The sequence below is a fragment of the Eleutherodactylus coqui genome, chromosome 7 (genome assembly GCF_035609145.1).
Source record: "Eleutherodactylus coqui strain aEleCoq1 chromosome 7, aEleCoq1.hap1, whole genome shotgun sequence".
Lineage (NCBI taxonomy): Eukaryota > Metazoa > Chordata > Amphibia > Anura > Eleutherodactylidae > Eleutherodactylus > Eleutherodactylus coqui.
Window position 1 is genome coordinate 64,585,526 of NC_089843.1, and position 27,400 is coordinate 64,612,925.

The 27,400-nt window shown below is 44.4% G+C and overlaps 1 protein-coding gene across 6 annotated transcripts in view; it reads left to right on the forward strand.

The window, feature by feature from the left end:
• The first annotated feature begins 17,609 nt into the window (after nt 1–17,609).
• The window catches only part of APBB2 (amyloid beta precursor protein binding family B member 2), a 324,093-nt gene continuing 314,302 nt past the window's right edge, over nt 17,610–27,400 (forward strand). For 5 of the 6 annotated variants that reach the window (XM_066573153.1, XM_066573149.1, XM_066573154.1 and 2 more), the window contains exon 1: nt 17,610–17,707. The gene's annotated coding sequence lies outside the window, so the exon portion shown is untranslated. Of the gene's footprint in view, nt 17,708–17,754; nt 17,772–27,400 lie in introns of those variants that run through there. The other variant, XM_066573152.1, reaches the window with a different exon arrangement.

A 27,400-nucleotide genomic window follows, 5' to 3' on the forward strand; every position in this document is an offset into this window, starting at 1 on the left:
ACCTGGCACTCCCAGCCGCATCCATATAGAGCTCCCAATCCGCATTCTCGCTCATCACCCCCACGATCACCGACCTGCCATTGTACCTTTCCAAAAAAGAAAACCACACGGTCAGATCACTTTTGTGACCCTTTCCTAACCGTATGAAATGATGCTGGGCTCTCACCCCCGCCGTCGCGGATGCCAGCCGCCTGCAGAACACCCGACCCATCGGCATTATTCAGCAAGCAAAATTTAGCTTACCCAATAATGACTGCAGGCCCCTCAACATGATCTTACTCGACTCGCAAGCCCTTGTCACCGCCTCCTGCAGATCCTCCAACTTCCCTTCTGGCATACGGCACACCATTGCCTGCGTGTCAATAGTAATGCCAAAAAAACTGAAGCAAGTCGTGGGCCCCCCTGTTTTATTGGGTGCCAGCGGCACCCCAAAAACGCTGAGCGATCCACTGCAAAGTGCCCAGGAGGGTCGCGCAGACAGGCGAACCTCCCGACCCCACGCACAGTCATCTAGGTAGTGAATCACAGACTGCACCTTCGTTGTATCCCTCACTACCCACTCCAAAAATTAGCTAAAAGTTTCAAATAAGCGCACGAGATAGAACATCCAATGGGCAGACAACGGTCCGCAAAATAACTCTCGTCCCAAAACACCCCAGTAGCCTAATGCTCTCCGGCGCCACCAGTAAAAGGCGAAAAGCCGACTCAACATCTGCCTTTGCCAACAGCGCCTCCCTCCCATACTTCCTCACCCAGCGCACCACCACGTCAAATGACGTGTACACCACAGAACACAGTTCAGGGTCTATACCGTCATTCACAGAGGCACCCTTAAGGTAAGACAAGCGGTGAATAAGCTAAAACTTGTTCGGCTCCTTCTTGGGGACCACTCCTAACGGTGACACCACTAAATCCCGCAATGGCGGCTCTTTAACCCCTTAATGACATGGCCTATTTTGGGCTTAAGGACCAAGCCTTATTTTTCAAATCTGACATCTGTCACTTTCTGTGCTAATAACTTTTGAATGCTTTTACTTATCGATGTGATTCTGAGATTGTTTTTTCGTGACATATTGTACTTTATGTTAGCATAAAAATTGCATCAATAAATTTTGTTCTTATTAGGAAAAAAAATCCAAATTTACTGAAAATTTGGAAAAATTCACAATTTTCAAACTTTGAATTTTTCTCTTTGTAAGGCCTTAGTCAGACGGGCGTTTTTTTCACGCGATTTGCGCATGCGCATGCGTCCGGCAATTTTTTAAAACCATTGCTTTGCAATGGTATCGGACACATGTGCGCTTTTTATGCGCTCGTCCGATAAATTATAGAACAGAAATCGCAGATCGCACCTATCTGCGATCTGCGATTCCTGTTCTCTTCTCTATATGCGCTCAATGGGGCCGGCGGCAGCAGCGCCGACTCCATTGAGAACATATAGAAGACAAATCCTTCTTCTCTGCCACAGCTGTAACAGCTGTGGCAGAGAAGAACGATGTTTGCCCATTGAATTCAATGGAGCCGGCAATACAGCCGCCTCCATTGAAAGCAATGGGCTGCCGGCGAGTGCAGGATGAATTGTCGGGAAGGGCTTAAATATATAAGCCCTTCCCTGCAATTCATCCAGAAATGTGTTAAAATAAAAAATATATATATACTCACCTTGTCCCGGAATACGGAGTTCAGAGCAGCCGGCCTGCAGGGGGTGTGAAGGGGGTGTGAGTCAGACTTGCCTCTGATTGGCTCAGCGCTGAGCAGAGGTAGTAGCAACATGTAGACCCGTTGCCTGAGGGTCCCAAAAAAACCCTCTGTCAAAAAGTGAACCTGGAAACTACAGGCCGGTGAGTCTTCTATTTGGGTAAAATGTTTGAAGGGTTTCTAAGAGATGCTATCCTGGAGGACGTGAAGGGAAATGGCTGTATAACTCCGTATCAGCATGGGTTTATGGGAGATCGCTCCTGTCAAACTGATCAGCTTCTAGAAGGAGGTAAGTTCTAGACTGGACCGTGGTGAGTCATTGGATCTTGTGTATCTGGACTTTCCAAAGCTTTTGATACTGTGCGGCATAAGGGCGCCCACCCACTGGGGATTTTTTTTCCTTTGCGTTTTTTCTCAAGAGCAATTAGAATTGAATGTGTTCTTGTCCACTTGCGTTTTTTTTTTCAGTCCGTTGCAATTTTTAACATAGGAACTGTCAGTTGCATATGTGTCCTTATTTTTCTCTTAATGCACCCATGAATGTCAATGGAAATTAACGGAAAAGGCGCGAAAAAGCCGCAAAAAACGTGCGGAAACGCTGCGTTTTTCATGCACGAAAATCGCAAACGCCAGTGGGTGGGCGCCCTAAGGGTGACTACCCACTACAGTTTTATTTCACTGCGAAATTCGCAGCATTTTTTTTCTGCAGGGGTCTATGGGACTTGTAATGTTTAAATCGCGATCGCGCAAAATCGCGATTTTGCGCGATCTTAACATTACAAGTCCTATAGACTCCTGCAGAAAAAAAACCCGCTGCGAATGTTGCAGTGAAAAAAAACTGTAGTGGGTAGTCACCCTAAAAGGTCGGTATATAGAATTAGAATGCTGGTCTGGACGAGAATGTGTGCCAGTAACTGGCTCAATGATAGAAAGCAGAGGGTGGTTAGTAATGGTACATACTCTGATTGGGTCACTGTTGCTAGTGGGGGACCACAGGGGGCAGTACTGGGCCGTATTCTTTTTAATATATTTATTAATGACCTGGTAGAACGATCGTGCAGTAACATATCAAGACTTGCAGATGATACAAAACTATGAATAGGAAATTAACACAAGAGAGGATGCAAGGCAGTTCCAGGAGGATCTGGATAGGTTGGGGACAGAAAAGTGGCAAATGAGGTTTAACACTGATAAATGTAAGGTTCTGCACATGAGCAGAGGAAATACATGTCACCATTACACACTAAATGGGAAACACTGACAGGAAAAATGACTTAGAATCATAGACTGGTAGAGTTGGAAGGGTCCTCCAGGGTCATCGGGTCTAACCCCCTGCTCAGTGCAGGATCACTAAATCATCCCAGACAGATATTTGTCCAGCCTTTGTTTGAACACTACCATTGAAGGAGAACTCCCCACCTCCCGTGGTAACCTGTTCCACTCATTGATCACCCTCACGGTCAGAAAGTTTTTTCTAATATCTAATCTGTGTCTCCTCCCTTTCAGTTTCATCCCATTGCTTCTAGTCTTTCCTTGTGCAAATGAGAATAGGGCTGATCCCTATGCACTGTGACCTCCCTTCAGATATTTGTAGACAGCTATTAAGTCTCCTCTCAGCCTTCTTTTTTGCAAGCTAAACATTCCCAGATCCTTTAACCGTTCCTCATAGGACATGATTTGCAGACCGCTCACCGTCTTGGTAGCTCTTCTCTGAACTTGTTCCACTTTGTCTGTCTTTTTTAAAGTGGGGTGACCATAACTGGATTCCAGATGAGGTCTGACCAAGGAAGAGTAGAGGGGAATAATTTCCTCACGTGATCTAGACTCTTAACACTACAGGGCTGACAGTTACATCCTGCAGTTTCGAGATTAATATGAAGGGGGATCGCAGGTTGATCCTGCTCCACACAGTGCGGGTGCCGGATGTTTCTTACAGCCGACATCCACCCACAACCGCTCCGATAAGCCAATAAAAACTACTGGTGTCCAGCCAAAAATGAGCCCTCGTACAACTATGTTGACAGAAAAATAAAAAGGTTATGGCTGTCAGAAGATGGCGGCAAAAACATTTTTTCAAAAAATTAAATATCTTTGAAAAAAAATAGATTTAGTACAGCAAAAAAAACCTACCGTATATAAATTTGGTATCATAGTAATCGTACTGACCCATAGAATAAAGTAATCAGGTCATTTTTGTTGCAGTGTGCACACCATAAAAACAAGACCCCATGAAGATGGCAGAATTTTTTTTTCCCATTTCACGTGCGTCCACGTGAAACGGCTGCATCTTTTATTCCTTTTTATTGCATATCATTGGATCTGAGTAAATGCAGGCTTATTCCCATAGGAAAGGCTGAAATACAAAGTAGCACTGACTTTTTTCTTGCTTTTGGGCTTAAAATATTTTACCATTTATCATAATTTTATTTTTCTGCAATAGATGAAAGTAATGGTGATGAAGGTGTACTGAAAAAAGGAAGGCAACCTTGAAGCTGTTGTTTCCAGTATTGTGATGGTAAGATAGCAAATGTTGTAAATCACAACTAAACACATACTTTGCAACATTTGGGAAGGAACACCAAGGAGATTTATACCGGCCACACTTCTAACCTACAAGATTTGAATCACAAGTACTACATATGAGCCTCTTCAAGGAGATGTCCCGAGGCAGCAAGTGGGGTTATACACTTCTGTATGGCCATAATAATGCACTTTGTAATATACATTGTGCATTAATTATGAGCCATACAGAAGTTATAAAAAGTTTTTTACTTACCTGCTCCGTTGCTAGCGTCCTGGTCTCCATGGTGCCGACTAATTTTTGGCCTCCGATGGCCAAATTAGCCGCGCTTGCGCAGTCCGGGTCTTCTGCTGTTCTCTATGGGGCTCCGTGTAGCTCCGTGTAGCTCCGCCCCGTCACGTGCCGATTCCAGCCAATCAGGAGGCTGGAATCGGCAGTGGACCGCACAGAAGAGCTGCGGTCCACGGAGGAAGAGGCCATCTTCAGCGGTGAGTAGAGAAGTCACCGGAGCGCCGGGATTCAGGTAAGCGCTGTGCGGGTGGTTTTTTTAACCCCTGCATCGGGGTTGTCTCGCGCCGAACGGGGGGGGGGTTTAAAAAAAAAAAAACCCGTTTCGGCGCGGGACATCTCCTTTCAGCACACCGTAAAATGAATACAAACCCCAGACAAGACCACCTAAACACATACAGACCCCATACAGACTCCAGACCTGAACCCCTAAACACATACAGACCCCAGACAGAACCCCTAAACACATGCAGACCCCAGAATAGAACCCCTAAACACATACAGACCCCAGACCTGAACCCCTAAACACATACAGACCCCAGACAGAACCCCTAAACACATGCAGACCCCAGAATAGAACCCCTAAACACATACAGACCCCAGACAGAACCCCTAAACACATACAGACCCCAGAATAGAACCCCTAAACACATACAGACCCCAGACCTCAACCCCTATACACATACAGACCCCAGACCTCAACCCCTAAACACATACAGACCCCAGAATAGAACCCCTATACACATACAGACCCCAGATAAACGCATCTTCATGGAGACGAGCAAAGGGTTTTATTACTGTTAGTGTCTCCTGGATGACTACTTTCATGACTAAGGTTGTCCAGACCCTAGCCTGTTCTAATCCTCACTATACCTCCACTGTCACTAATACAACCATTGGTTGATCGGCATATCTAGGCCCGCAGCAACTTCTCTCATCTACAAATTCCTCTATACCCATTCTGAGGAAAATATGCACGTTTATACTCATCCTCCACCGCTATTCTCACGGTCATTTAGGGGTGATCTTCCCCTTACACCTTTGTATTTCTTCTTACTTGCAATCCCGGTACAATACACTAAACCTGGTGATGGGTGCAGGCAGAGCAAAATTGTATCGACCTTACCCCATAGCTTTTAACAGGCTGAGTCCAGTGGTGTAGCATTCAAGGTTTCTGCTGCTTTCCTCCAGAAGGTCTTGGTGGTGGCCAGGAGACCTGACAACTCTTCCAGTAGTCTGGGAGGTCTCTCCTTTTCATGGACTCCTCTTGGATGTTTCAGGAGAGATGGCAATTATTGATAAATGCCAGTAGCATAACTTCATTGCTTGCATAAGTAGGTATAGAAATGCAGAAGAGGAGGTAGCCTTGTGTATGCCATTAGATTGACCCGAGTTTTGCTACATGAACATGAAATGTTTGGAAAAATGGTTGTTGTGATCTTCTAAATCTGCTTGATTAGGTGATTATTCAGTGTCACTTTGTATTTGGAGCAGATATCTAATATAAAAAAGCCTACTTTTCTCTCTGTATCTCTCTCTCTGTCTGTCTGTCTCTATATATACACCGGTACATATTACATTAGATTCTGGGTAATTACGCTGGTGAGAGGTAAGCAGCGGGCAGAGGAGCCATCACACCGGTGACCCCGGGCTTGTACACTGTGTATAACAGATCTCTAGCCCGCCCAGCCAGAGACAATAAAGGCCGATGAGTGCCGCTATCACAGCATACAGTATATACAGCCCCGTTCACTCCCAGCTGTGCTCTGGCCTGGGGGTTAAACAGGGGCTTCCCAGGCACCTCGCACATCTGCCCGTGTGGCCAAAGCTCCCCATCACACTCTGCTGGGCGGACGGGCGCCACACACACAGCGCACAGTGCTGAAAAAGTAGACACTCTAGCCGCCTGAGTACTGCTGCTGCCTGCACACTGATGGGCGTGTTGGTCAGGCGGCACAGACACTGCTGGCTCTGGACATTTCGTTTGAGCTATTTCATATCAAGTCCTAACAGCAGAAGAACCTAACGGCAGGGGGGAGTTGATGGTTTCTGGAAGAGCTATGGTTGTTAACATTTTAGTGGGAGGAAGGTCTTGGCGCCTGTGCAGTGAGAGCAGTGAAGGGGTGTTGTCCCCCTCTCTGGAACAGGTCACTGAATGTATCCAACTCAAATTTTATGATGTAACGACGGTGGTGAGTATCTAACAACTCCAAGACCTCCTGTCCACGGGGAAATTAGAATTTAGAAATCCGCGCGGATGCCCCGCTCGTGTGATCCACGCCCATAAGGATGCATTGGACACCCGCAGGTAATTAAATACCTGTGGATGTCATTTTTCCCTGCCGCGTGGATCGCACGTGCGAAAAAAGCACCCGCAGCATGCTGCATTTTCTGCGGGTCTCCCACACAGGCGGCTCCCGTGGCTTTATTGAAGCCTATGGAAGCCGCCCGGTCCCGCGGCACACCCGCAGCTGTCACTGCGTCCATACCACGGAAAAACAGGGATTACTTTTAAAAAGAAGTGCACGGTGCATGTGCACGGCACGCTGCCGGTGTGCCGAGCACATTCCCCGGGCAGAAGGAAAGAAGATCCGGCTGCGACAGATGGGAACCCGCAGCATCAGGTGAGTATGATCAATTTTATGGCCTCATGTCTGCGGGATAGGAGGGACTCACTGCGGGATTCTGCATGGGGAATCTGTGCGGGTCCTAATTTCCCCGTGGACATGAGGCCTTAGGACACCAAAATCATCCCCCTAAGGTGAAGTAAAGGGGTTAAATTGTGGTGCAAGAAAAAGCATGTAGGCTTTTTTTATATTAGACTAGCTGATTACCCGGCGTTGCCCGTGTATTTTTTTTGTAGACACAAAAATAATTTAAATATTAGTGTGTATATATATATATATGTGTGTGTGTGTGTACTGATTTACTGTATTAGTATATGAGGAGGAAGAGGTCATCTGTGTAATATATTGGTACATAAGGAGGAGGTTGTCTGTGTAATATTAGTATTTGAGGAGGAGGAAGTTGTCTGTGTAAGATATTATTATCCGAGGAGCAGGAGGTCTGTGTAATACTGGCGGAATTAAAAATCAAAAACTCACCGACTTCTGCTGTAATTTTTGTTGCCAATAGCAACCAATCACAGCTCAGCTTTCAATTCTTTTACTGCTGAGGTAAAATAAAAGCTGCGCTATGATTGGTTGCTATGGGCAATACAGATTTCCTTTTGGACAACTTTCATAAGAGTGGGTGCTGGGCTCATTTCTGTGTGGTACATAATGGCTCAGTGCTGTGGGAAGCTGTGTGGTAGTTGGAGCAGAGGAGGAGGTTGTCTGTGTAAGATATTATTATCTGAGGAGCAGGAGGTCTGTGTAATATATTAGTATTTGAGGAGGAGGAGGTTGTTTGTGTTAGGTAAGACTGTGAAATAAAAACCATCTGCTCAAGTGCAATTCCCGGCATTCCCTTTCCCCCTCAGGGGTAGTAGGGATGTCTTCTCCCCCCCACAATTGTCCCCATGGGATGAGTTATATATGTACCAAGATTGATTGAAATTGCTCCAGGCGTTGATGAGTAATGGTGGCACATAAACACATACATACATCCTATTATATATACATATATATTGTGACAGTGAAGTAGCAAGAGTGGCCTGTAGAGGGCCTCTGAGCACAGTCATTGTGTTTTGAATTAGTTAATCTGCACCTGCAAGGGTGCGGCTACACAGTTTAAATTCCCCCTCCTTTACAAACTCAGTGTCTGTGAAGCTGTAGAGGTTAGGTCCATGGAGGCCTGTGGGGCCTGAGGTCTATGTAGACTTGTTGCTGGTCTGTGAGGGACCTGGAAACACGGAGCAGACAGGGGGTATTCGGCCCCTCGCTCATCGCCTGTCGGGGCGAAGTCACCTTACTGGAAGGTCCACTGGAAGAAGCGGTGTGCGTTGCTGTACGCACTGTGGTGGACAACAGTGTGAAGTTGCATGTTGCATATGATATGCTGGACTGTTTGTAAACTGAATACCAATGCTGAAATAAACACTGGAGGAACCAGCATTTGGACTTTAGCCTGGCTCTGGAGATCATTGCGGTGCTGCCACCCCAATAAGCAGGAGATCCCGGGCAAGTAACCCCAACCTGCCACTACATATAGAAATGTATATATAAGAGAAATGCACTATTACATGTAGCTATTCCCTCTAAATTGGGAAATAAATATTCCCGCTAAATGGGGAAAATTGACTTCTACCTTATTGGGGGTTTTTTTTGCCTTCCTCTGGATCAACATTCGGGGGTTATAGGCTGAATTGGATGGACGTGTCTTTTTTCGGCCTTACATACTATGTTACTATTCAAGTGAATAGGTCACCCATGTAAAATACAGTATAGATGTACCGTGAGAGCCTGTATTTATCCAGATACCTAATAGGTTCTAGGTTGGTAAAATGACACAACCCTTTAAAGTTCCTATAGAATTTTTTTTTTCTCAAAAAAAAAACGTTCTCAAATCGTGATGTAAACATAACATAAGACATAAAGAACATGTAGTGTGAAATTTATTCTGTTTGCCTTTTATATTTTATTACATATTTTATTACTCTAGCTCCGTTTTACAGGTACACTATCCTACCAAAACTAATTGGACATCTGAGCAAGAATCAAAAGTAGCATTTATTTCCATATGTTAATACTTAGTGGGGTTCCTTTAGCCGTAATGACATTGGATACTCTCTGTGACATACTTTCTAACGTCTGATACGTCAGCTGGTATTTCCTTCAATTCATCCTTGAAACGTCTGGTGAGTTCTTTTAAAGAAGGACGCTGTTCATATATCCTGATCTGACATTCCAGTTTGTTTCATATATGTTCAGTAGGGTTCAGGTCGGAACTCTGTGCAGCCAGTCCAATCGTGGAACATCCAGTGTTGGGTTTGTGACAAGGTGTGTTGTCTTATTTGAGCCATTCCCAGAGTATTGCCATATTGTTAGCAGCACATTATTATCTAGAATGTCAAAGTCTGCCTCTGTGTTCATAATTCTTGTCACTACAACCACGGACCAAGACCGTGCCATGTAAAACATCACCGACCACAACAGAACCTCCTTCGTGCTTAACTGTTGGCACAGCAAAAGACCTCCCCTGGGCTCCTCCACACCAGGTACATCCTTCTTATTTAAAGGTGGACTAGCGTGATTTGTCACTCCATAGATTGTTCTTCTGTTGGTCAACTGTCCAATGATGACATCTCTTACACCATTTTAGATGGCTCATGCAACGTCTTTGAGAGAACTTGCTAGATGTTTTCAGGATGAATGGAGGGAATTACTAGCTGAAATGTATCAGATTGTTAGTATATCCCGGAGAGTATCCGATGTCATTAGGGACAAAGGGGCCCCACTAAGTAGTAACATATGTAAATAAATACTACTTTTGATTCTTGCTCAAAAAGTGTCCAATTACTTTTGGTAGTAAAAAGTTCCTATAAAAAGCTGTTGTTCTCAAGCGATCTTAGCAGCACATTTGTGCCACCAAAAATAAACTGTATGGCTTAAGTCTAAGAGCTTAGAGGAGAAAATAGGCAAATGTATTATATTTGAAAACATACTTCCAGTCATCGAAAACCTGATACCTCCTGTACCTCACTCCCCAGTGATGTTTATAGGTCTCAGAAAACTGAGGTTGGGGTGCTTTTCTGCTGTACGAGGGGGTGCTGATAAGTCTTTGGCTTTACCCAGAAAGAAATAAGATAGGAAGATGAAACTTTACATTATTCCACATACTCTCCACTGATGCCAACACACTTCTTACATCGGTATTCCAAGTTCTGTAAGCCTTGCTAAAAGAAGGATTTCGATTGTGCCTCAAACCAGTCATCCGTAGCAGCCATGGCATCAGAAATGGTGTGAAATTTGGTACCCTTGAGGTGTTTCTTCAGGTTTGGAAACAGATGATAGTCGGAGGGAGCTAGATCTGGTGAATAAGGTGGGGGGTCAACCAGCTGGAAGCCTAGCGCCACCAGTTTCGCCGTGGTCGCTTGTGCAGTGAGTGGAGGCGTTTTCTTGCAGGAACAAGATTCCTTAGGACAGCTTGCCGCGCCTTTTGGCCTTCAGAGCTGCCTTCAATTGGTCTGAAAGTTCAATGTAATACCTTGCATTGATGGTGGAACCATTTTGAAGGTAGTCCACTAGCAGCACGCCCTCCTTATCCCAGAACACAGACGCCATCACCTTAGTGGCTGATTTTTGCACCCTGAACTCCTTTGGGCGAGAAGAACCGCTGTGCCTCCACTCTTATGACTGCTCCTTGGTTTCAGGGTCATACAAATAAATCCAGGTCACATCCATGGTGACCAGTCCATCCAGGAAGTTCTTATCAGTCCGTAAACGCTGACAAAAGGACCAGGAAGTTTTCACTCGCATGCTTTTCTGATCTGTTGTCAAACATTTGGGGACCCACTTTGCAGATAGCTTCTTCATGTTCAGATGTTCATGGATAATGACACAAACATGTTCAGGAGAAATCCCCATGATGTCTGCTCTTCCTTTGGCTGAAATTGGCCGATTCTCCAGTATGAGGTTGTGCACAGCATCGACGATCTCCGGAACAACAACCTCTCTCGGTCGTCCATGCAAATGTGCGCATAAATAGGCCCATGTGAAGCCAGCCTAACAAGTGAAATGCATACAGATCTAGAACAGGAAGCTTCTGGAGGCCATGTGAGCTTTACAGTTTGGAAACATCTACTTTAGGACGGCATCCATTGTCTTCAATGGAAGAATGTGGAATCCGTGCTGAAATAGAACATGCTGCGATTTTGCCTCCGCGAGCGGAAAATCATAATTGATTTCCACTCGCAGACATGGAAAAGCGATCTTCCATAGCATGGGCAGTATTTGCTGCAGAATCTGGAGGTGGATCCCCGCTCCGGATTCCTCAATGCAAATACACCCCTGTGCAGGTGGCTTTAATGGCATTAAAATTATATTTCTGCATTTCAAAAGTGTTATTTGTTTAGAAAAAATATATATATGTTATGCAAGCTGGATGCACTTTTATATTGGGGGCTTTAAAGATCAAAAGGTAGTATTAGGACCTCTTATACAACACATTTAGGGCTCATGCCCATGGCCATATGCATAAAACGCTGCAGGGATGCATATGGCAACGCTGCCCATATGTAATGTATTGCTTATGGACAGTGTATCTTACGCTGCCCATACAAGTGTACAGGGCTCACGCTGCATACGTACGCAGAGAAATAGAGCATGCTGCTATTTATTTCTCTTGCATATCAATACGCACTGTCCACACTTTCATTGACTCCATTCACTGCGTATCACGGATCTGTGCAACGCTCACGTGGTACGCAGTGAAAACACGGTTGTGGACATGAGCCTTAAGTAATAGATCCAAGGAATAGCTTCCTAGCAAAAATGTTTTTTTATTGGAAACAATGAACAGTCCAATTTTTGGGTGGCACAGTACTGTCACAGCTCACAACAAGGAGCAACATTTGCAGTAGCAGTCATACACCAAAAATTGTGCCAACATATATAGATTGATGTTTAACTACCATTGCAGTAAACTGTGAGACTGACTGGATCTGTGTCATTCTCTGCTTATCTCCCCCTAAGATGTGCCTAGAAAGTACCTGTGTTCTTCTCTAATGCTCACAGGCATACTTACATTATACATATATTTTTAACTTTCAGGTGTTTATAGAGTTGATAAAAGCTCATTACGAGGGATTCCAGTAGCAGTACTACCGTGTTTCTCTGAAAATAATATATATATTTTTTTGCCCCAAAAAGGGCAGAGTGTCTTTTCGGGGGGGGGGGGGGGGGGGGGGCTTATACTCACCTGGTCCGCTGCGTCCCAATGCCTTCCGATGGTGTCCGGCAGCGGTGCGGCATCCTCCTCGTCTCACAGCTGTCTTCTGCTGGTGACAAGGCTTTGAATACCCCGCCTCCAGCAAAATGAGCACTGTGATTAGCTAATCCAGCGCTGGCAGCCAATCACAGCCGGCGCTCGATGAGCCAATCACAGCCATTCAGTCATGTCATTCTCGCAGGGGATCCGACCCGCCCATGTGCAGGCAGCCAAACTCTCATTGACAATCGCATGAAAAAAACGCAGAGCTATTGTGTGAAAAAAACGTGCAAGAAAAACACAAGTGTGCAGGAACCTTTAGAGGGCATTCCACTACTGTAGACTGGATAGCATACAGTAGCTGTAGGGATTTGCATCTATTTAGCCATAAGAACATTACTGAGATCAGCACTGATGATTGATAAGGCCTGGTTGGCATTTAGCATTTTATAATGATCCCAAAGTTCTAGGAAGGGGTTCAGCTCAGGGTTTTGTAAAGGTCTGTCAACTTCTTACACACCAAACTTTGTAAATTATAATTATTAAATGAATTGTTTGAAGTATGAAATAATATATCCCATAACATTCAGTCATGAGTCCTCTTAGATCTCTATACCGGATTACAGATGTCACAAAGTAACTAGGAACTACCTGCTTTATCCCATACTTACCCTAATCCAAAATGGCAGCTGGAATGTATGTCACGTGACGGTGGTCACGTGTCTTTTCTATACCCCACAACCCAGCGTTCCTTATCCAAAATGGCCCCCGTAGGTAAATTAACACCACCCACCCAATGAGACAGGGGGGGCCGTCTGATTTACTGCACACCCAGTATGAATGGGTGTTCCTATCTCCCTGGTTACGGCTTAATGCTATGAACAGCCTCTGTAAGTTTAAATTGTTTCTCTGCTTATTTATTCAACCAGCTACCACAGTACAGCAGTTTCCGTGTGTTGTTTTATCACATATAGTTGTGGGATTGTATTTGAAGCTCAGATTGCACTGTTTGAGGTGCATTCTCTACTGATCGGTGCTGATTGGAGTACTAGTCACACACCCTCCAAAAGGGTGGAGTTATCAATCTATATAACCCAGGACTTACCTCCCTGCTTCATTAAGCCCTGACCTACCATCAAGGCCAGAGGCTATGTCTCTAAAACATCTTCCTATTTGAGTCACTCTCTAGTTAACATCTACCCAGCAGGGTTAATGCCAGCATAGCGTCTGTGACTACCTTATTAATGCTTTATATCTAGGGATGAGCGAGTATACTCGCTAAGGCACTACTCGTCCGAGTAATGTGCCTTAGCCGAGTATCTCCCTGCTCGTCCCGAAAGATTTGGGGGCCACCGCAGCTGACAGGTGAGTTGCGGCGGGGAGCGGGGGATAGCGGGTGGGAGAGAGAGATCTCCCCGCTCTCCCCCGCAGCTCCCCGCGCCGACCCCGAATCTTTAGGGACGAGCAGGGAGATACTCGGCTAAGGCACTACTCGCTCGAGTAATGTGCCTTAGCGAGTATACTCGCTCATCCCTATTTATATCTATACAAAGTACTGATAGCTTGTCCTTTTTCTTGGACATCTTAAATTGGACAACGTACTAATACCCAAATTTTTATCTGGGTATTGTGTACACTGTGTACTTTTTGTACACTGGTAATAGGGGTATTCACCCAATATATATCCATATAATATATTTTATATACCTCTTCATCAAGAGGGTATGATATATTATTGTAACCTCTGATATTAAGAGGTCTGCATACGGTTTTCTATAGGCTGCTAGTATTTCCACAATTCTGCAGCGCTAAGAACTAGCTTGGCTCAGAAGTTATACTCTGACCTCAGCAGGTTTTCAAACTTTTTCAGTAGTCTATCGTGGCTCAGAAGTGATACTCTGACCTTAGAATTATTCCAAACTTTTTCAGTAGTCTATTGTGGTCTGGTCCCTGCGGGACATCTTGTAAACACATTCTCTGAGCTCTTTAAAGTTCATCTCAAAGGACCTGTTATTACTGTTGATTGGAGCTCTATTGGATCCATATCCGCCATCTGAATTAGGATCCATAGACCCTGACTTTCAATTTCTTGTCAATCTTAAAGAGAAAAGAGTTTATAAAAATAGAAACAAAAATATCTGTGTTATTATAGAATGGGTGCTCTAATCTGAAATGAACTCCTGATGATCCGCTACGTATCTGCGGAGAAACGCGTTGAGTAGATATTCACATACATCATCTGAGTAAAACAACCTAGTGGAGCCTCTTTCAATCAGAGAGAATTACTGAATAGAGTGTGAGATTAAACCACGACTATCAAGCTGAGTGTTATAGATTCGCATCAACAAAAATACACTCTAAATACTACGACTATTAACCCCTTGAGTGGTGGGTTTCCTACCACCCTGTCGTGCCCACCAGGGCAGGTTTTTTTAAATGGTCTAATCATTGAATTTCAACTAGTTTTGCAGTTGCGTCTCAAGAGCCATAACTTTTTCATTTTTCCATTGACATGGCCATATGAGGGCTTGTTTTTTGCGGGACAAGTTGTGATTTTTTAAACAGGGGGGAGGAAAAAAAGAAATGGGGAAAAAAAAAAAAAGGGGCCATGTCATTAAGGGGTTAAATAATGTATTAACTTCCTTCTCTGGGTCATTATGACGCATGGATACCACATGTGTGATTGTATTTTTGATTTTTTACAAAGCAAAGGGAGACAAGTGTTTTTATAAATTTTTTAAATAATTTTTTACCCTTTTTTTTTTTAATTTATTTTTTTTGTCCCTTTAGGGGACTTCCACAGGGACCCATCAGGACCCCTGATCACATTCCGGGGGTCCGATGGTGACAGCCCTTTACATGCTGCAGTGACAGCCCTTTACATGCTGCAGTCACATAGACTGCAGCATGTAAAGGGTTAACACAGCAGAGATCGGAGGTTTTCTCTGATCTCTGCTGTAAGAGCTGGTACCCAGCTGTCCTCTGACAGCTAACAACCAGCTCTCCCTGCCACAGAGACCGTCTCTATGGCAACCTGTAAACAAAGCAGGAGATTGCCGGTATATCGGCAATATCTTCTGCTGGTTTTTCAAAGCCCTTGCTTTGTCCTCTGTGAGTCTGTGCAGGCAGAGCACAATGCTACAGCTTGTGGCATTGTGCTCTGCAGCTCCCATAGTGATACATAGCCCGGAAATCTTCCAGGCTATATGGCTATGAGCAGTGGAGCTCGTCCCGGAAAATTTCCGGGCGTGCCACTCAAGGGGTTAAGTCAAAGGTTAAAAAATCTTACTAATCTAGAGACATATTGGCTGCACATCTCTGTAGACTCCAACTATCCCAAATATACATGAAAATGGGTCTAATAATGGAATATTCAGACTGATATTATACAATTGTGCATGCCATATCTGTTTGTCTTTGTCCTGTGTTTCGTTACACCCATCTCTGATATTTTATGTATCATTAAGTTCTGGTCTATGTTTCGTGTCCGTGCCCGATTATTTACGTTTTTAGTTATTTAAATAAAGATTAACTAAGTTTTAACCAAGTCCTAGCTGTGAAGGGCCCCCTACGTCTAACCTGGACTTTCTGTCTACTGTGAATTGTTTATGAAATAATATATCCTATCATAGAATTCTGGGTTGATAATGAGGATCCTCTGTTCAGGACCTCATCTATTGGCCAGAGTGGAGTGTCACTACAAAGAAAGTCTGTCACTGTGCAGCATCCAACACATTCTTACAGTATATCGACTTCAGTTAGTACCAAGTAATGCTTCATTTAACCTGTGGAGGCACTGCAGGGTAAATAATCACTTTTTCCCAATTACAGGCTATCACTGTGGGTTTAAGCTGCCGGACATCCTGTTTATCAACTGTTGACCAATCCAATCCAGTCTTGCAAGTCAATATCTGACCTTTTTAAAAGAGCTTGTAACAATGACTGGGAATATGAACTGAGGGCCACCTGTAGACAGCCAGGTCGGATCCGGCTGCGAGAATTCTCACAGCAGGATCCAATCCGTGCCCCTGCAGTGACCACTGCGACTCACCTGCTTTCACATCTCCCAGCTCTTCTATGTCCCGGCTACCGCCCAGCCGGCACATGCACAGAGCGGAGCTGGTGCGTCACTAGTGACGTTTCTGTGTGGGCCTCTGCGAGACCTGCACAGAAATAGAACATGCTGCGACTTGTTTTTCGTGCGTGTTTTCACGTGGACAAATCACGGCGGTGTGCATAGGATTGCGTTATATAATGCAATCCTATGGCAGCAGGCACGGGCGGAAATTCTGCGGGAAATATCGTCACAGAATTTCCGCCCGTCTGCAGGAGGCCTAAGCCAGAGTTGTTGTTTTTTTTAGGAAGGATAAGATAACCATGCACAGATAGACTGTCTTGGGGTTTTTGCCCCTCATTAGTGTACAGTAGGTTGCTGGCTGGCTGGGTGATCAGCATTTGATCTGGCTTGGGAGGGGTACAGTTTATCCTTGTGGAGAGCACCTAGTAGGTGTGTTCCTAGTCATTGTTACAAGGCCTGTTAAAAGGTCCGAAACTGACTTACAGAAATGCTGCCTTCCAATAGGTGGCGCTGCAGAGGCGTTGCTCCATCTCCCATTTGCAGACATTTCTCAGAAGAGCATGCACGACCTTGTAAGTCTCCTCACACCTACTAGCTTCTCTCCCTAAGGAGAAACGTCTGACTCACGTCACAGGCCTCTCACCCAGCCAGCCAACAACCTACTGCACACTACTTAGGGGCGAAACCCTTGAAACAGTCTGTCTGTACATGGTTTATCTTTTCCTTCTGGAGAAGACTCTGGCATTGACTTATATTCTCAGTTACAAGGCATATTAAAATATAAGACTTGCATGAAAGCTGCCTTCTAATAGGGGGCGCCGTAGAGGCGTTGGTCCATTTTCTTGAATGAATAACACAGCATCGCAAAGTTATAACAAAATATGTTCTAGAAGTGTTATTATATGGAACATACATGTTAGGAGGGCCAATGTGCTATGCAATCAATAGGCTCTATGCAACAGGTCCAGTTCAGTATTACAGTATGTCATAAGCTCCATTTATAACATGCGTGATATCTGTCCAGTCTACAGCAGGGGGCGCCAATAGCCTTTCTCCACACTAGTCAGGTTCTATTCATTCCAAAGAAGAAATAGGGAAGGGGGAAGGAGGGGCTGGGAATTATTTCCTGAGTTGAGAGCTGTGAGCTGGAATTAGCTTCCGGCTGCTGAGGCTGGTGCTTCTTGTGTGGGGGAGAGTGAGAACAGGCAACCAGCAGTGTGGATGGAGCAGTGACAGCAGTACAGTCATACAAAGTAAGTGCGCTGGGATGGTGCTGGAGAGCAGAGGCTGGGACCCTTGTCTGCACTGGAATACATTGTATGTCTGTGGATTTGGTAGGATATGGACTCCGCTTGTGGCATGCAGTGCTGGGGAAGCTGCATTACTCATGTCCCTAGCACATCACTATGTCATTTGTTGCAGAAGTCTACTCCACCTTTGTCATTTGCATTATGTTACCTGGATGCATTGTTACAGAGGAGTAATAATGTAGCTTATGGTAGCAAAATATGTTGCTACTTTGTATATATATATAGTCTTGGGAACTTTTTACAGTAAGAATATGGCTGAGTAGCACATCCCTTATGTATATACTGTACCTTTATAGGTAATGTAAGTCTGTGACCCTAGGCTGTCTCCCAATCCAATGACCCCGCTGTATGAGACCTGCTTGGTAATATCTATACGAACACGATCTAGTGACTTGAACGGAGCTCCGCTGTCTGACTGCTGAAGCAAGGCTCTGGAAGTAGCTGAATCTTCAAATGGCAGGAATGTATGGCCTCGGGGCTGGGAGCATGAAAGGAGTACAGGGTTTCTTAAGCAGATCCTTCGTGCTTTAAACATCCAAACCTGCATCCCTCTTCTGAACACGCTTCATGTAGAGATGTGAAAGGCAGGATTAACCCTTGCGTCCCAGGTTTTACACTCTCCGGTCTAGTACCATAATGGAAAATTCGGTAGTTTAATGAAGCTTGTATAGAAACGTATGCTGAGAATGTCCTTGGCAGGTGACATCTATAGATAGGTGATGTCATAATGGCATAAAATAATTCCTGGCTGAAAACGGAGGATGAGGAGCAAATCCGATATATGGGTGTATCTTAAATACATATATAGTTCATTCTGTATGGAAGCAATCATCAATCATCATACTGCAGACGGTTCTTTTAGCTGATTTTCTACATACGTTGGTTAAAAAAACAGATGAGCCCATGTGATGGGTTATAATGTACCAGTATAAGCTGTGATATTGCCCACTGGGAAAGCCCATGTTGTGCTGTCAGATGCTGCCTGCATACAGTATGTGAGGCCTCTGGCTCAGGCAGGCAGTGTGACCGCTGTACCCATTTACTGATGACACTTTGGTCTGGTGGGCAGGCGTTTCTGTCTCGGAGGGACTATAGTGCAGGACATGCAGCAAAGTCTCACATCGTTTTCTAGTTCTCTCTTGCAAAAAAAAAAGGATTATAAATCAGTGAAGTATTTTCCGTTTCATTGTTTTCGGCTCGATAAGACTTGAATACTACGTACGTCCTTCAATGCATACAGCAATCAGAGACACAGGTCCATTACAAGTATATAGACACTTCATTTTGGGAGCCGGTAGTTGATTCTAACAGCTTACAGTGTTAATGTCCATTCTGGAATTATTATGTCATCAGGGAGGGTTTTCACCATTTCATCGTCACTGGTTGGTCATTTGCTGCTCGGTAGGTTCTACTGGGGTTAGGAATAATGTATAGACGTCATTTTAGTAGACGGTGTCTTGTCCTCTCCTGCCGGGAGGAGACCTACAGTATTGTGCAAATGTTTTAGGCAGGTGAGGAAAAAATGCTGCCAAGTAGGAAGGCTTTCAAAAATAGTAGGGTTAATAGTTTTCTGGTCAATTAAGGAAATGCTAAGTGAATGAAGAAAAGAGAAATCTAAATTAAATCAATATTTGGTGGGACCGGCCTTTGCCTTCAAAGCAGCATCGGTTCTTCAAGGTACAGTTGCACAAGGTTTGTGAAGGAACTCGGCAGGGAGGTTGTTCCAAACATCTTGGAGAACTAATCACAGATCTTATGTGGATGTCGGCTCGCTCAAATCCTTCTGTCTCTTCATGTAATCCCAGACAGACTGGATGATGTGAGATCAGGGCTCTGTGGCCAAATCATCACTTCCAGGACTCCTTGTTCTTCTTTACACTAAAGATAGTTCTTAATGACATTGGCTGGATGTTCGGGGGTTGTTGTCCTGCTGCAGAATAAATTTGGAGCCAGATGTCTTCTATTTCTAAAATAAATACTTACTTTGCAGCATTTTTCCCACACCTGCCTAAAACTTTTGCACAGCACTGTATGTCCTTACAATATGATAATGACGATGTCTACACTAAATGCAGTATGTTACCCTGATGTCTCGGCTTATTCTGCACTCAGCACAGCATTGCTAAATGTTACTATAGAAAGTTTCCACATGAATACTTGTAATTATTAATACATCTACTGAAATCGTTTCTTTATATACTGACAATTCAGTGCTAGTTCCTTTACCGCAGGGTTTGAGTTTTGGGTTCATTTTATGCAATACATTTCTGATCCAAAGCAAGAGTCCTATATGCAGGGCAATGGTTTCCAACCTGCAGCCTGGGAGCCACATATAGCTCGCCATCGGAGTTATGATCATAGATTTGCTCGCTTGCTATAGTATGACATATTATATCCCAAGGACAAAGACAATTTCGGTGGCGTAATAACAGTTTGAAATATGTTCTTGCAGACTGAGATTTCATTATTTTGTGTTTCTTCACAATAGTTATGTTAACATATTAGACTTGAATGTGGCTCCTGTCAGGAACAGCGGAAGTAGACCCTCTGTGCCACATACTGGTTTGACTTAGAAGCAAATCCAGATGCAACACTTGAGTCTTCACCCTTTAATTCCATCAGTCGGCATCTGGTCCCCAAGCTGATACATTGTAAGTGGTCCCAGTTATGTGGCAGCTGATGCTACAGTAGACCAAAGTGCGGTGTCCAAGCATCCGAACAGAGGTGTAGACGGATCAAACCAGGTCGTGGCAGGTGACATAACTTAAAGGGGTTGTCTCGCGAAAGCAAGTGGGGTTATGTACTTCTGTATGGCCATATTAATGCACTTTGTAATATACATCGTGCATTAAATATGAGCCATACAGAAGTTTTCACTTACCTGCTCCGTTGCTGGCGTCCCCGTCTCCATGGCTCCGTCTAATTTTGGTGTCTTCTTGGTTTTTTAGATGCGCTTGCGCAGATGGGTCTTCTCCCTTCGGCTCGGCAGTAGCGGCGTTTTGGCTCTGCCCCCTTGTACGCGTCATCACGTAGCTCCGCCCCGTCACATGTGCCGATTCCACCCAAACAGGAATCCACATTCATAAACCAGAGGTCAGAACACATAGAATGGGTTCAGCAAGGTACAACAAGCCAGAGGTCGGGGCAGGCAATAGGCAGGAGAATGGTCAATACAACAAGCCAAGGCCCTTACCGGAGAATGCAGGGGTAGGGTGCATGATATAGCCAGGGAATACCCCTAATTGGCAGCAAAAGATGTTGGAAGGTGCATGCTGGCCTTTTTAGAGTACTGGCATTTTCTTACTTCCTCTGGGTTACTAATAGAGACAGGGCAAATGCCACAGCAGGACATCTACAGGAGACAGGAGAGGGATGCACACCACAGCAACAAGTGGGGCGAGGCACTGTAAGATAGCAGCTGCAGTCGTGAATTGTAAAAAACATCAGTTAAAGTTGAATGTGGCTGACGAGGTATACATTTATGAGTATCTCTGGTATAAGGTAACTAATTAGGTCTTAGATTATAGATTTCAGGGGGTATAGTGCCAGCTGTCCACTGTGGACCCCAAAGAGTTTGTGGTAGTGCCAAAAAGTATAAAAAAATGCTTTTATTAATAGAAGATGCAACGTGTTTCTACTCTACACTGGGATTTTCATCAAGTTTTCACTTTTTCCCCCAAAATTTCATTTGGGTCCCATATTCTTTTTTTAGTCATACTTTCTGAAAAACCACTGGTCAAAGGCTAAAATATTTGTTTTCTAATTATTTTAATTGTATGCTACAGGAAAAGCCTTTATTTTTAATGTTAAAAAGCAGTATTCTCCAACCGTGTGGCATTTAATTCCCTTCTATGTGGCTTTCTGGCTGTTGACAACTTCAATCGTGTTGCGCTCCATTGATGACTCCTACGGATAAATGATATGTCAATTGTGGCACAACCCGTTTAATGTTTTGGAGAAAACTGGATGACAACCCCTTATGGCCGCCATAGCTGCTACAACGGTCAACATCCACTTATTTTGCCTAACTGCCAAGAAGAGGCGCATTATTATTTGGTTACAACCTATGTGTAATGGTTCGCCTGTTGTGTCAGATCGGAACTGAGGTGATGTCACGGTAGTCCACATGATCCACTCACCGACATGTACTCAGTGTCATTTTAGCACTGGATGCCAACATGAGCACTTCTCTGCTGGTGTGTGGATGGATTAGTCAGCTGGGAGGTGTGTCCCAGACGCCCAAACGGCACTGGTCTGTACACATTTATTCAGACTCCTCCTCATGTAGGACACCAGTTATGCTTCTAGTCTGAAAATGTTTCTGGTCTAGTTGGTGGTTCCTGTTTTGTTCCACTGTCAGACATGTCTGTTTGGTGTTAAGGATATTTGGGGTGTTGTAACATCTTTCTCCTGACATTGCTATATCTGCATTAATTTCTGATCTGGTTCGACATATATACCACACGTACTGTTATTTATTGTAGCAAACATCCCTGTTTCCAACTGAGGAGACTCAGGGTTGGCCCTGGAACCTGACCTGGGGTCTCTCTTTTCAGGGCGAGTGCTCCACTTTTAGGTAGGGTCTCATTGCATTAGTACGTTAGGTCAGATTTCCTGTTCCCATTCTTTTTGGTTTTGTTATAAATATCTTATGTTCTCAGCCTATTGTGTGTATATCTGTCCTTTTAGGCCACTAAATTACATCTGATCTGGATGAGGTGTTTTTCCATCCAATGTAACAATATGACAGCTGTAGTCATTGCCATATTAGTTGTCACACAGTTTTCATAGCCTCAGCTATAGAGGATGCAGAATTTGTTAGGTCATCAGGGCCCTCTGCTATTGGAATGAGACATTATGGGTATTATAAATGGTACATGGTGGGGCGACTGCAACAGATGGTGCAATGGGGTGCTGGCATTGACAGAAGAAATAGAGAACCAAACAGAAATGAATACAATATTGTTATTGTAGTTCTATTTTGCAAGAAAAAGTATGTTTTCTGGCTATTATTTTGTTATTATCTTAAGGGATAAACTCTTTCAGAACTATCACATGTGGTGTGACCTAGATACTTGTACAACGTGGCAAAGTTAGCTTCTCTTTCCATTTTGGACACAATATTTGATTCCAACAGGAAATTATGGGGAGTTTTGCAGAAAGCAGACTAATGGCATCCATCCACACAGACACATCTTCACACACATGTAATGCTGTAAACTGCGCAGAATGCTAGATTTGGGGGGGGGGGGGCTGTTTTGTATTTTTCCTTTACCCATTAACTATTTTATTCCATAATGTCACATGATTTGTATGTGAAGCTATTTAATGAGGCATTACCTCACTGGCTCATAACAGGGCTGGAAAACCGTGAAGTCAGGAGGCGATCTCAGAAATGTAGCAGGCAGCAAAGTCCTCTGGTGAGGAGGAAGGGGAGCTCTGAGGTCTGGGAAATAACATTAGGTGCCAGCAGGAAACATTAGATGCCTTAGATATACGACCTGCTGGAAGTCTTCTATTCATAGGAATGAGGTGCAACACATTTGTTTTTTTTGGTAATAGTCCATTCTGTATTTCTGTATATAAAATAGCCTTCCAATTCCAAAATGATGCCGAAATTGCAGAATCCTATAATTAGCTTTAACTGTGTGAAATTTGCTTTTCATTGGCTTGTATGTAGGCAGAACGGTGATGTCTGTTCCCATGTTTTGCTTTTGAATAAAGATGGTTATGTTGGATGCCGTCACATTGTGTCCCCTCTGCAGGCAGCCATTGAAGGTGTTAAGGAGGTCTCGTCTGCTTCACCCGTTACTTTTCTTCCCATCCTCTTTCCCTCTGCACTGATTATGTGCCAGGGCTGCCTTTAAGTGTCTTTGTATTATTGTTTGCTCTTTTTTCTTGTGCGATGCTTGATTTATATATGAAAGGTTAGAAATCGCACAAATGCGGTACAATGGGGGTTGGGCACAATTGTTCTGGTCAGATACCTGGTATTAGACTCATGATGTAAAATCGCTAACTAATATACAAGGCCTCTGTGGACCCGGTATTAAGCGGCAAGTGCTATAAATGTTCATAACATATAATTACTGACAGTTTAATCACATTGAACTTTTTGCATCATAATTATTGCTAAAACAGTAAAAATAACGTTTTTTCATATTGCAAAAAAGCGCTATAGACAATAGTGCTTCCCTCCCCTCTCTGCACTAGTCTGTATACATGAGTTAGTGATTACAAGTAATGTTGGGTGGTAGTTGGACCACAATTTAAGATTTTCACGCAATTCGTTTTTTGGGCCACAGTCAGACCAGCATTTTGGGGTTTTTTTGTGTGAGCCTATGTGTGCAAAAAAAATCACATCTATTAGAACCATTGGTTTCCCATGAAGTGTTCACATGTCCGTCTTTTAGAGGCGCAAAATACTCGCACTTGCAAAAGATAGGACATGCGTACCTGTAAGGTCTGTGTTGCGCATAAAGTTACAGATTTGACAGGGGATGAGGGGACCCCCAGAGGGTTCCGTTAATCCCCACGAGAAGTCCCCTCATCACTGAACACTGTGACAGCACTGTCACAGTGTTCAGTGATGATGGGACTCCCCGCAGAGGCGAAAGAAACCCCTGTCACAGCTGTGGCAGCGCACCGCAATGCCAGCCCATTGCTTTAAACGGGGCTGGCGCTGCTGCCGTCCCAATGAAGGAAACCCCCGCATGGATCAATGAATGGCTGAACGTTGCCTGTGATTGGTCAGAGCACTCAGCCAATCAGAGCCAGCACTTTCAGAAGGCGGGGGTTTTTAAATCCCCGGCCAGGAGAAAATGCTGCAGAAGAGTGGCGGGGAGCCAGGGAGAAGACGTGCCAGAGCTGGACAGCGCCGGAAAGGGGATGTGTGTATATATACCGGTATATTTTTTTTGTTTGTTTGTTTTTCAAACAGCCAGGCTTATTTTCAGGGAAGGACTTATATTTCAAGCCCTTCCCTGAAAATCCATGCGGGGGTTGCCTTCATCCCATGGCTTTCAATGGGGCGGTTGCAGCGCCGGCCCCATTGAAAGCAATGGGATAGCATCGCTGTCCTTTGCCACTGCACAGAGTTTCTGTCACACGCATTTGGCAGATCCGTGGAGCGCATTTGTTTGCAAACATAAGGTGCCCAAAAAAAAACAGCTCATCTGACTGAGCCCTTATTGTATGTGCAATATGCTCCATTGAAAGCTCACACATGGATCCAAGCTTTCACCACAAGTTTATATTTAGCAAACCTATGTTTGTCCTATATTCGTATACTATGAAATAGAGTATTCAGCAACTTCATTATAGGCCCGTTATCAGAAATGCTGAGTGGAGTGAGTTATTGGAGGAGCAAAACCATCAGATCTCCACTTTTGGCCTATAATTCAATAAAGGGGTTGTCTGGAATGTTACTATGTCAGCATAGAAAAAAGCAAATCACCGCCGCCAGGGCATACAGCCAATGTGGCGGTGATGTGCTTTTTTCTTGACATCTCGCGGTGTTTTCTTTTCTCGCACGTGCTCTGTCGGTATCCCCGTTGGTTGTGACGTGTGTCTCACATTATTTTGATGATCACGCACATGCGCCCTTGGCTATTACACGCGTTGGTTTGTACTGCATTACTATTAACTCTTTGACAATGTCCAGCAGCAATGGCTTCCATCTACAACAGTTGATAAGTTAACCCTATGGTAAAAGAGTGGTTAAATGCAGGGACGGATTAATAGCAATTTGCTTATTCACGGGTGCTCTGAATTAGTTGTTTTTGGTGTATATATATATTGGTGTATTTGGTGTATGTGTCATATTGTCTAAACCAACCCAGCTTGATAAAGACCCTTGGACGGGTCGAAACGTCGCTGTTTTTTTATGGAGGAATAAAAGTACGCAAATGTTATTTCATCTCATGCTGCCTGGATTCACTATTTTCTATTTGAATGCTGTTTTGGGTCTTGATCCTGACCTCCAGCCAGGCTCTGCAATCACTCTCCTCGCCCTTGTGATTTGGGCTAATATATCACTGGAAGGACTTTACTTTTCTCCGGCTGCTGTTGTTTGAGCATTTTCTTTACTATGTCAGTATAGGTCATCATTAGATGATCCAGGGGCATCCATTGTTCGTGATCTTTGTCAATCAGTTTATCACTGGGCCAGCTATCACTATGGACAGCACTGGAAAGAGAGAGTGCTGTCAACATTGCAGCAGCCCCATTTGGTACTACAGACACCAATCCCACTGAATTCAATGGGAACTGTTCGTGCAGTACCAAACCAAGCCACTGCAAGACAGACAGCGATATCTGCTTCCAGCACTGTCTGTACTGACAGTGGTCCAGGGATCAACTGATCAGGCATAGAGTATTAGGGAGGCCACAAGGTATATGATTGGCTGCATGTAGGACATAGAGTTCCTACTGGTCCATACTAGGGAGCCATTGGCACTATGATGTTTGTAAAGGTAAAAAGGCTCAAGTTAGAAACTGAAGTGAGAAAATAGGCACTTGGGCAGAGATAATCTAATATATGTATGCCTTAGCATGTCCTGTGTCAGTTTGTAACCAAAATACTGTCACCATGTGTTGGATGACAACAAACTAGGGCATTTATATATGTTGGCCAATAGAGGGGGACTTGGCACCTAATTGTTTCTGCTGTAGAGGACACTGTGACCAGCAGTCACCAGCTGGGGGTGGAGGTTGAAGGAAAACAACGATGCAGGTACCCACTCACTGGTGCAGCGGAGAGCGACTCCTACTACACTCACAGCTTCCCTACGGAAGTACTATACAGGATGTACAGTGTGATGTGGGAGGGGGCAAAGGAAGCCGTCTCATCTGTACTCACACCACTGTGCCCCGTACTGTAGCGGAGAGCGGTTCCTGCTGCACTAACCTACGCGTTTGGCTCAGCTGTGTCTGCTTCACCACCCTGCAGCTTGCCGTTCATGCTGCATTCAGCGCCCACATCAAAGCACTGTACAGGGATGTATGGCATGATGTGGGTGGTACCAAGTGGGGGAAGGGGAGATGCTGCTTACCAGCTTCTGTGCCCAGCACTCACATAGAAGTGATTTACAGGAATATGCATCATGATGTGGGTGCTAGCAAGCACAAGGGGGGGGGGGGGGGGGGGTCCATGCCTAGAAATTCTTGTGCCAAGCTGTTCCTGCTGCACAAACATGAGAGTGGGGGGATGGAGGTTTTTGTCATGGACAATTGTATGTTGCCTTCTCAAAATAAAAGGGGCTCTGTCATTTAAAAAAAAATTCTATACTTACCTATTCCTCTCCAGGCAGTCTCCTTACCAGATCTTCACTTCACCAATTTTTTCCTGGCTCTTTTAGTCCCCGGGTCACATCAACTCACCGCAAGCCGTCCGGATCCTCTTCCTCCTGTGACGAAGCGTACATTGCTGGCATTCTACTTCCTGCAGGGCAATGTGCGCTACGTCACGAATAATGTAGCGTTCACTGCCTAGCAGGGAATGACGAATCCTTGCCGGCCTGCTTTAGCGCGACTGCGCATGCGCAATGTCCAGCTGCTAGTGTGTCATATACTAGATGAAACACTAGCGGCGAGATATTATGCATGCCCATTAAAGAAGACTGCCAAAGTTTTGGA